The 10,538-nt window shown below is 54.5% G+C and overlaps 1 protein-coding gene across 1 annotated transcript in view; it reads right to left on the reverse strand.

Annotated features, from left to right (window-relative positions):
* LOC144785024 (uncharacterized) overlaps nucleotides 1-10,290 on the reverse strand; it is a 409,707-nt gene extending 399,417 nt beyond the window's left edge. The window contains exon 1 of the mRNA XM_078664142.1: nucleotides 10,172-10,290. The gene's annotated coding sequence lies outside the window, so the exon portion shown is untranslated. The remainder of the gene's footprint in view (nucleotides 1-10,171) is intronic.
* Nucleotides 10,291-10,538: the final 248 nt, after the last annotated feature.

Below are 10,538 nucleotides of genomic sequence, written 5' to 3' on the forward strand. Positions count from 1 at the left end.
TGCCTTGTGTTTGCATGCTGACACAGCAAGGAGCATGCCGATAGCTGCCCCTTGCATGAAGATTGAGGAGGTCATGCCCACTCGCATGTCAGGGAAAGCCCAGTGCACTGGAAGAAGTGAAAGATACTCACGTCTTAACATGCACACCTCACGTGACGCTTATGACGTACCTTACTACCTCTTAACATAGACTCTGATTCCAGTGTGCACACGTGTCGCCATTACCTGGGAATCCTTAGAACATGTCTTTGACTGCCTGCCATACATACATGACTTAACCTCTACTAGAACATAGAAAGCTCTTGCAGCTTGCATTGGAAGATCTGGAGATGCCGGGGATATAACCCGGGGCCTGATACACGCCGAGCTGGTGCTCTACCAGTTAGCTACTTTCCCCCCTTGCATTCCTTCCAATAAAATCCTTTTGCTACGTCTGGTGTAGCATAAATAAATTAAAGCCACAGACATGCCTCACCAGGTACTACCTTCCGGATGCAGGAGACATAAGTTCCCAAATCTTCTATAATACTCGTGAATATGGATCTACATATTTAGGAATTTTTTAGCGTGCGGCCTCCCTGTGAGTGCTAGTTCCGCAATATTGTTATGTACTGTTGTACCTAACAAGAAACAACTCCAGGATGAAAGTACTTGCGTTTAATGGAGCATGGACAGACACGCGTCGAGCGCGCCGATATCCAATGCGTGCCCCACTTGCCTCCAACACCGTGATAGTCATATCCTGCCGACCGACAATCCAATCAGGCAACCCCGGGCCCCCACCAAATGAAAGGAAAGGCAGGCGGGCTGGGGCGTGGGAGAGCGCGAGGGCAGCCGACAAGAATGGGCATCAGAGGGGGGAGGAGCAGAGAAATACTGGCATCCCGACACATAGAACCAGCAACGGCTCACAGGTCAATGAAACAAAGTGAAGACTAGCCACAAAATCTTCTCCCTCTGCTCACGGATAATAGGGCACCCGATACCCCAGAGTAGGACACCCATGTCGTCTTAACGCGAGAGGTGGCGCGCACAGAAGGAGAAACCGCTGACAAGCGAACGCCCGCCAAGGCATACACATGCCCCAGTGCAGGCTCTACCGCTGCAAATAACTGGAAAAGCCTTTATCGACACCCAAGTGAAGCAGCAAATAGCATACTCAAAATCACGAAGAGTGTATGGTGGGGGCATTCAGACGAGTGCCTCACGCCACCATTGAGGGCTTGTGGGAAAATGGCCGGACCATGGCACCCACGACCCCGAGGTGGGGGACAGTGCGTGTCGCCAAGATGGCCGCTAAACTACCCGCCGCCCAGCCGCGTGGGCAGTGCCCACTGGCTGCCTAGGTCACAAAATGGCAGCAACAAAGCGCCCCTGCCAGAGAAGGCGGTGACCCAAGCTGCACAGATGGTACTCTTGTGTAACATACACACGCCACTCTTCTCTTGTAACACAGCTTTGCAATGTGTTCAATTGTAAATTTCTCCTCCTGTGACGTTACTGTTCCTATTGTGAAGCGCTCTGACGCCTTCCGGTAAAGTCCGCGCTATATAAATGCATACATAAAACTATCTATAAAGCGGCTGAAGGGTAGAAAGTGATGTTTACCGGAGGCTACACAATTAGATTACAATGATGTGCTTCCAGCCGAGGAAGCACCAAGCCGTAGCGAATTTGCGAAGAGCCTAATCGAAAAATCTTGCAGCACAGATGGCCACACCTCTAGAGAGACCCTTCCTCTCCATCCACCCCTCGCTGGGCCACACTGCCGGCCCGCACGACGGCCCGAGACACAGTGCATGGGCAGAAGGCGCACTGAAGGAAAGTGCCGGGGACATCCGTGTTGCTCCCTGGCTCCGGGAGACTTCAGCGCAGGCGAGACGTCACTCCTTCCGCACGACCCCCCCCCCAGCTCGCCGCCACTGGTCCCAGCAAGGGAGATGCCAGGCACCCAAGTCCTGCCCACGAGACCCAGCTGAGAGGGGGGGGGGGGGATAGGGGGTGCGGGGACGCACCGAAAAACTGCACCCAAGCCGGCTGAAAATAAAGCCCCCTGCACCTTGCCTAACCCCTACTGCCAGGGCGAGCTAGGATCAGGCCGGTTAGACTAACAGGCTGGTATTGGAGCACCGATAAGGTGACCATTGTAGAACCGACAGACCCGACAACGGTATGTTCTGACCTTGTCCAATCAAACCCTTCCATCGTCAACTACACTGCATAGTATTTGGCCTGCAAACCTGATAACATGCAATATGCAATTTGCAGTCTTAATCTATCGCAAAACAGTGCCCAACTCCTCTCCTATTATAAAATAATTTACCATATTTACGCCGTTCGGCACTGCAAGTTTGCTCCGCCCGTCCCACTCAACCAGTTGCGGATTGTGGAGCAATGCACGGGGCGGAGGGGAATCACATTAGAAGCGCCATAATAAAGCACATTACAGAACGGTGCATGCTCCACCAATAATAGTAGTGACACAAAATGTAATCGGCAATTAATCGAAGAATCGGGACCTATACCGAATACGCCACGGATTACTGATTTGTACATAATGAAAACCGCGGTATAAAACCGTGTCGTTCCTCGATCGTTAGAACACTCACCCACGTGTGCCAGCACAACCAACCTACAACCGGCGTGCAGATTCAGCCACGGAAATTGCCGCCACCCCACGGCCGAGGGAACGGCTCTGCCCACATTTTAGATGGGGTTGATGATTGCGATCCAACCACTCCAGATAGTCTCTGCGAGTTACTAAAGCCTATCGGCGGCTCGCACCCTATTTGCAAATATCCCAACAGCGTGTCAGGTCGCGCTGCGCTTTTCAGTCTCCTACAACAAAGGAGAGACAGGGCCTTGCCTCGCTCACTGCTCTCCCCCGTCCAACAAGCCCCAACCGTATGCCCACGTGGGCCTGACCCCTGGAATATTCTCTGCGGACCTAAAATTGATCGGGTTCCTCGTGGTTCATTGTGGACTCCTCAACTCCCGCAGTGCACGCGCAGTGGGCTTTTAGTGCTGCGCTCTACCTCTCCCCCACTAGACATGACTACCGCGTTGCGAGGGGAGACAGCATCGGCCGCTCGAGCGCACCGCCGTGCAAATAACGGGGAGGGACAAGGCTGCGACCATGCAGCTTTCTCCTGACGGCAGGGGTCAAGGAGGCCTACTCCACGCCACACGCATCTGTTGTATACATGTATTCTAGCAAAGCTCCCACTTTAAGCCACTAAAGCAGGGACTTCAGCGCGATCCTCTGAGCATGAGCAAGGACCGGCCATAACTCACACAGCAGGGGGGGGAGCATATGCCCAACCGCTTCAACACGCCCCAGGGGGCGAAAGACGGTGATCATATGGTAGCCGGATGGCGCCCGCAGTGTTGGGGGCGGAGTGATGTATCCCTTGGAAGTGCCTCGTGCATGGGCGATAGTTCTCACTCCGGGCTGCCCGTGGGTGGCACAGAGGCTAACAGAAGCTGCCGCTGCTGGCAGTACCGCTGCTCTCCTTACCACCCCCCTTGAAATGACTGCAGCACAGTTACAAGTATCCCGGCTGGGATGCGCAGAGACGCAAGCGACCCCAGGCTCCGTCCCCCATGCTGCGGCGTAGGGCACGCCAAACCCTCAAAATCCCCGAGCTGGCGCCCTAATAACACAGAGAGCGAGTAATATAAATCTCTAAAGCGTGTACACCCTTAGGTCTGTAAGACGCTATTCGAGCACAGCTCAATGATGCTTCGAGGGGCCACGGGGGTCAGTGGCGCTGCCGCACTCCGAACCTGAGGCCATAACGCGCGCGCAGACAGGATGTAGGAGCCCACTGGCTAGTAGACTGGCTACCAGCCACGCCACCCCATATAGGCACCGAGCGTGTGGAAAGTCTCAACGTCGAGACCCGCCACGTGGCGATGCCCCGTAGGCCCCTGTCGTCCCCCCCCCCTGAGCGGAGGGGGTAACGGCCAAGCTTCCCCCCTAGTAAGTGAGAAAACCGGGGTTGCTAGTTACCGCAATCGCTCCCCAAGCCCCCTCACAAAATAGATCAGCGAAGGGGCCAGGTGGGGTGGCGAAGGGGACCCCGTGGACCAGGCGAGGACTGACCAAACTCAACCCCTTTCTTTTTTTTTTTTTTTTGGCGGCTCAACAGCATGGCCGGCCCGCCCTGCCCTAGGTGCAAAACCACCGGGAAGCTGGGCAAGGGGGTGGGGGCGGGGGTGATGCCAGTCCGGCACAAATGCACTCACCGTGCCACAGCTGCTCCAAAGCTGGCCGCTCCCAGAGGCCCGTCGTCCTCGAAAGACAGCAGACCCCCACCTCCCTTGAATCAGCATGCCAAGACTGACCCCGCGACGGCCGAGCACAGGATCAACCACCAGACGGCGTGACCCGCGCGGCAGCGGACGTGCGAGAAATGTGTGTCCCCACACGAGGACACTACGGCGCGTCCGGTGCGTCCTAATCGACCGTCTGTCCGTGGTGAGGGGCGGCAAAGAGGCCTGAACAAGGCGAGGGGGACTTAAGTACCCCTCGCCCGGCCTGCCGCCCCCCGAAGCACGTCACTGGGCCAGCCCCGTTCCTTGCCGGACCCCTCCTGCCCGAGGGAGGAGGGAGTACCTCCACGGAGAGGGGGCGGGGAGGGAGCCCCCCCCCCGGCGACTAAGGTGCCTGTAGGATGCGCTCTAGTCTATGAGCGTGAACGCGATGACGCGTCACGCCATAGACAGGAGCGCGATGCGCGCGCATGCGCAGTAGGCGCCAGAGTGAAGGCGCGAACGGGGAAAACGGCAGTTGGCGACCGGAGCAGTCGCTGTGTAGACGCTCGGCGCCCTTGTGCTCTAATTACTTGTTTATATGGAAATAAAGATAAAGCATTCATACCTACCTGGACTCTGTGCATAGTGTGGGGCAAAGAACATTACATTGGCGACGAGGCTGGGACCACGAACACCAGGCACCACAGTGGTCAGGAGCAGACACTCCATGACAGCCCCACACCTCCAGCAGTAGGACAACAGCGACAAGAAAAAAATAAGGACGAGCAGAGGGCGTGGCAGTAGCTGAAAAGCACGGGAACCATCCTATCCAGCTCCAACAACCAGGTCAGTGCTGGGCAAGGGAAGGAGAGCACAGCCAGCACCCTGGCAGCCAAAGGCATTGACCCCAAGACAGAGGAAGGGGCGCAAACCGACGACCCCACGCAGACTAGAAGGGATAGCACACCAGGCAGCCCCAGAGGGCAAGGGAACACGGCAGGGAGTGCAGGAGCATCCGGTGTGCCCAGTCAACACAGTGCCCAGGCGGTCGACCCCAGAGGTGAGGCTAGAATGGCAAATCAAGCGTCTGCTCTGATGGCCCCTGTTCCATTCCTGCCTAGACCGGGCGAACCACAGTTAAAATGGGAGGACTGGAAAGAATATTTTCAAAACTATATTGAAGCACTCGAAGATGAAAATGAAGGGGCATTCACCCCGGAAAGGAAGAAGAGACTATTACTCCACAACCTGGGCCCGGAGGGGGTGAGAGTGTTCAAGAATCTGGTGCCCAAGGAGAGGGGAGCGACTGAAACAGATGTCTTTAAAAACGCACTGGATGACTTGGACAGCCATTACCGTCCAGCAGTCTGTGTCTCCATAGACAGGTATAATTTCCAACAGCGGAAGCAGGAGGCTGGTGAGTCGATTGATGATTATGTGGCAGCGCTCCGACGCTTGGCCATCACGTGCCAGTATGGAGGTCTTCAGGAGGAGTATATAAAAGACCAAATCGTCATGCACACCACGTGCAGGTCTGTCCAGGACAAACTGTGGGCGCAGAGTGAGACATCCCTTAAAGAAGTTGTGGCGATGGTCAAAAAGGCTGAGATGTCAAGGCGCGGTGCGGAGGCAGCCAAACGTGAGAACGCACCGAGGCAAATGGTTAACAAGATAGATGAGGCACCCCAGCCCGGAAAACCCAAGGGAGTGTATGGAGATCAGAGGAAGGACTCGAGATGGACAGGGAAGCAGGCAGTCCGCCCTAGTTCAGACAACAAGTTTGCATGTTATAGATGTGGCAGCACGGCACATTCGGCGCAGGATAAACGCTGTCCCGCGTTCCGCGCCAGATGCTCGTTTTGCGGCCTGGTCGGCCATTTTGAGAAAGTCTGCCGCAAGAAGGGGAAGAAATCCACGGTCAAGTGCGTCGATGCGGCCGCAGTCGACGTCAGCGGGGAGGACGACCTGGAGGACGACGACTTGGTGTTATGCATCGAGGACCAAGTACTTGAGGTGACGGGGAAGCAAAGAGACAAGCCTCGCACGGACATGTTGATAGGGGGAGTGAAGGTACACGTGGCCGTCGACTCAGGATCCCCTTGGACCATCGTGCAAAGATCCATATGGGAGGAAGACTTTGTGCCTGTGGTGGGGCCAGACCTATGGCCGCCGGACATCAGACCCATCTCGTACACGGAAAATGCCATTCCCTTGGTGGGGTGCCGAGACTTCACATTCGAATTCAGAGGGAGGTCAGCCACGTGCACCCTGTATATAGCGGAGAGAGGACCTTCAGTGCTGGGGTGGAGAGATGCTGGAGATCTGGGGATCATACTCAACCCGGGAGGAAAAGAACAGATTCTCTTGACAGACGAGTGGCCCCTCACGAGAGGTGAAGATTGGAAGTCAGCATACCCCAAAGTTTTTGACGGCTCAGTGGGAAAACTGGACAAGTTCGTTCACAAAATGGTCCTCAAGGAGGGCGCAGTACCAGTGGTGCATAAAGTCAGGAACATTCCCATGTCTACCAGCGGAGCGGTACAACAGGAACTCCGGAGGCTAGAGGAGCAAGGCGTCATAGAGCCGGTGGATAGTGCGGAGTGGCTATCCCCCTTGGTTGTGGTCAAGAAGCCAAACGGGCAGGTTCGGCTCTGCGTTGACCTCCGCGAGCTCAACAAAAGTCTCATCGTGGAGAAGTTTCCCCTTCCCAGAATCGAGGAGATGCTCGCCAAGACTAAAGGTGTGACTCACTTTTCCACTATAGATCTCACGTCTGCATACTATCAGATTGAGCTGCATCCATCGAGCAGAAAGTACACCGCCTTCATTACTCCATTTGGGTGCTACCAGTTCCGGAGGATGCCCTTTGGCCTGGCATCCGCAGCGGCTGTCTTTCAGAAGCTGATGCATCGGTTGTTCAAGGACATTCCAGGGGTACAGTACTTTCAGGATGACATCCTGGTGATGGGCTCTTCCAAAGGAGATCACGACAGGAAGTTGCAGAGAGTGCTGGAAGTGTTGCAGAACAAGGGGCTAACGGCGGAATGGAGTAAGTGCAAGATAGGGACCCATTCGGTGACCTACTTGGGCCATGAGATCAGCACGAGTGGAATTTCACCCAAAGAACGAAATGTGAAGGCCATAAAGGATGCAAAGGCACCCAGCTCCAAGGAGGAGGTGCGGTCGTTCCTTGGAATGGCCGAGTATTATAGTAAGTTTGTGAGACACTTTGCCACCAGGACGTACAGAATGAGGCAACTCATCAGAGACAAGACCAAGTTTGAGTGGGACGCAGAAGCGCAAGCGGAGTTTGACACAATCAAAGACTGCATCAGTCAAGCTGTTCCATTGCAAGGGTTTGTCCCCTCGGGCCAGACCGTGGTGACCACAGATGCCAGTGATAAGGGCTTAGGGGCGGTTCTGGCACAAGTGAGGGATAATGGTGCCACTGAGACGATCTGCTTTGCTTCCCGTGCGTTGTCTCCGACGGAGCAAAGATACAGCGTAATTGAAAAAGAGATGCTGGCAGTCACCTGGGCTTTAGGCAGATTCAGACAGTTCGTTTGGGGTACGAGATTCAAGCTGCAAACGGATCATAAACCCCTGATCAAAGTCTTGACTTCCTCGGGTCATGAGACAGCGACCCCGAGAATAGCCAAAATGACTTTGAAGCTGCTCGATTACACCTATGATGTCGAATACCTGCCGGGAACACAGAACAGGGTCGCGGATTATCTCAGCAGGGCTGCGGCGATGGAAGTGGCGCCGGAGGAGGCCCTGGACAAGGAGGAGATGGTGGCAAGTATGGAGGACTATGAGAGTTCGATAAGTGTCCAAGAATGGGAGGCCGCCTATGATCAGGACATGGAAAAAGTGGAGATCAAGAGACATTTGACATCAGGCTGGCCCGACAAAAGGAAGCTCACTGATGGAGTACGGAGGTTCTATGAAATAAGGGAAGAACTGTCCCTGAGTGATTCTGGAGTGTTTATCTATAGGGGCGAAAGAGTCGTGCCGCCAGATTCACTGGTACCCAGATTGCTAACTCTACTACACGAGGGCCACCTAGGTATTGTAAAGACCAAAGCACGCGTTAAGCAGATGTATTGGTGGCCAGGCATGGATGTCCACATTGAAAGGCAAGTACGGGAGTGCGGCCAATGCCAAGGCGCTGACAAAGTGCTGAGGCCACTCCGACCGGCCATGGGGAAGTTTGACACGCCACAGGGACCTTGGGAGAACGTGGCAATCGACATACTGGGACCGGTCCTGGACAGCAAAGGAGTGAACAAGTATTTATGTGTGGTAATGGACAAGTATTCAAAATGGCCTGAGGTGGACATTCAAGAATCCATGGACACTGACACGATTTTGAGATTCCTGACTTCAGTTTTCTTAAGGGAAGGCATCCCCAAAACCATCCTCAGTGACAATGGCCCGCAGTTTGTCTCGGACAAATGGATTAGGTTCATGAGGAGAAATGGTATCGAATCCAAACACACGGCAGTGTATCATCCCGCATGCAACGGTCAGGTGGAGCGGTTCAACCGTGTGCTGATGGGCTCCATACAGGCGGCCATCATGCAGGGAAAGGATTGGGAGACCGAGGTAATGAGTATGCTGTGGTCCTACAGGATCACCCCCACGGCGGTGGGGTACAGTCCATTTCAAGTGCTGAGAGGGCGGCATCCGTTCACACGGGACAATGTAGTGTGGAGGGAGAAGACCATCACTAGTAAATGGTCCCCTGCGGTGGTTCAACACAACTTGGAAAAAGCCCAGAAGATCTATGCTGCGAATTATGACAAACGTCGGAATGTGAAAGGAACAGAGCTGGAGGAAGGAGAGTGGGTTAGGGTTAAACTCCCTACCCTTCAAAAGAAAGGCGACAGCAAATATAGTCAGCCCCTACAAGTCAAGGAGGTGCGAGGTAGAGCAGCCCTCCTCAGCGATGGCAGGGTGTGGTCCCAAGACCGCATGGCTAAAGTAAACAAGATAGTCGTATGGCCCAAGCTGGAGGAGACAGAGACACAGAAGGACTTCCACGAGAACACGCCTCGACCTGAGCAGGCTGATGAAGTATTTCCCGAGGAAATAGGAGAGGACAGTGAGATAGAAAATTCCAGCGCAGGGTGCGCAGTCAGAGATGTCACACCGACTGGAGTAACACAGAGTGGAGATCGGAGAGATGGCGTGAGACCAGGCGGAGACAGAGAGGTGGAAGAGAACATGCCGGTAAGACACACCCGTAGTGGCCGGGCAGTTACAGTGCCCTCAAGATATAGAGACTATGAAATGTGTGGACATTAAGGATAAGTTGGCACGCTGGCAGCCAGCCAGAGAACATTGGGGAACCAGGGACAACTCCGTAGAGTTTGAAAAGTTAACTTTGTTTATTGTTAAAAAGGGGGAGATATGTAGGATGCGCTCTAGTCTATGAGCGTGAACGCGATGACGCGTCACGCCATAGACAGGAGCGCGATGCGCGCGCATGCGCAGTAGGCGCCAGAGTGAAGGCGCGAACGGGGAAAACGGCAGTTGGCGACCGGAGCAGTCGCTGTGTAGACGCTCGGCGCCCTTGTGCTCTAATTACTTGTTTATATGGAAATAAAGATAAAGCATTCATACCTACCTGGACTCTGTGCATAGTGTGGGGCAAAGAACATTACAGTGCCGCCCTCTTGATGGCCTCGGGCAGCTGCACAAACAATACTCTCCCAAGCACAAAAGTAATGGAAGTGCAAATTAGCAGCACATAATTGCCAACACTTGCTACGTGTCGAGAAGGAGATTTAGGAAACAAAATTGAGCGAAGTTTAATTATTTTCCTCGCAAAGAGCCACATAAGGGCATAACACAGGCCCCCGCAGCCCCTGCGGGCGGGGGACCCCGCTCCAGGGGCCACCTCACTCACTTTAATAAATGAAATGGTGCGCAAGTGCGGCCTGCACAAAAGTGCTGCTGTGCATCCATCAGATTCAGTTTGATTTAGCTGCCAGTGCCTCGGAGATCACAGTGAAGGTAGGATCCTCCTCACCAGCGTTGTGCGAGCGTAACGTCATGGCGTTGAGCGTGACGTCACGCGCAGGGATGCTCTATCTGACTGAGTTTGAGAGACGCGCCACTGTGCTAAGCACTGCGCCTCCTACACTACTCCCCTCTCCAGCGCTGTGCGAGCTTCACTTCCATGCGCCGGGTGTGACGTCACTTCCGTGCGATAAACAGAAGGTGCGCAGCGGTGCATGGTATCATTCCCGTTTGTTAAACACTGTTTATGTTCC

This window comes from Lissotriton helveticus, chromosome 10, assembly GCF_964261635.1.
Source record: "Lissotriton helveticus chromosome 10, aLisHel1.1, whole genome shotgun sequence".
Taxonomy (NCBI): domain Eukaryota; kingdom Metazoa; phylum Chordata; class Amphibia; order Caudata; family Salamandridae; genus Lissotriton; species Lissotriton helveticus.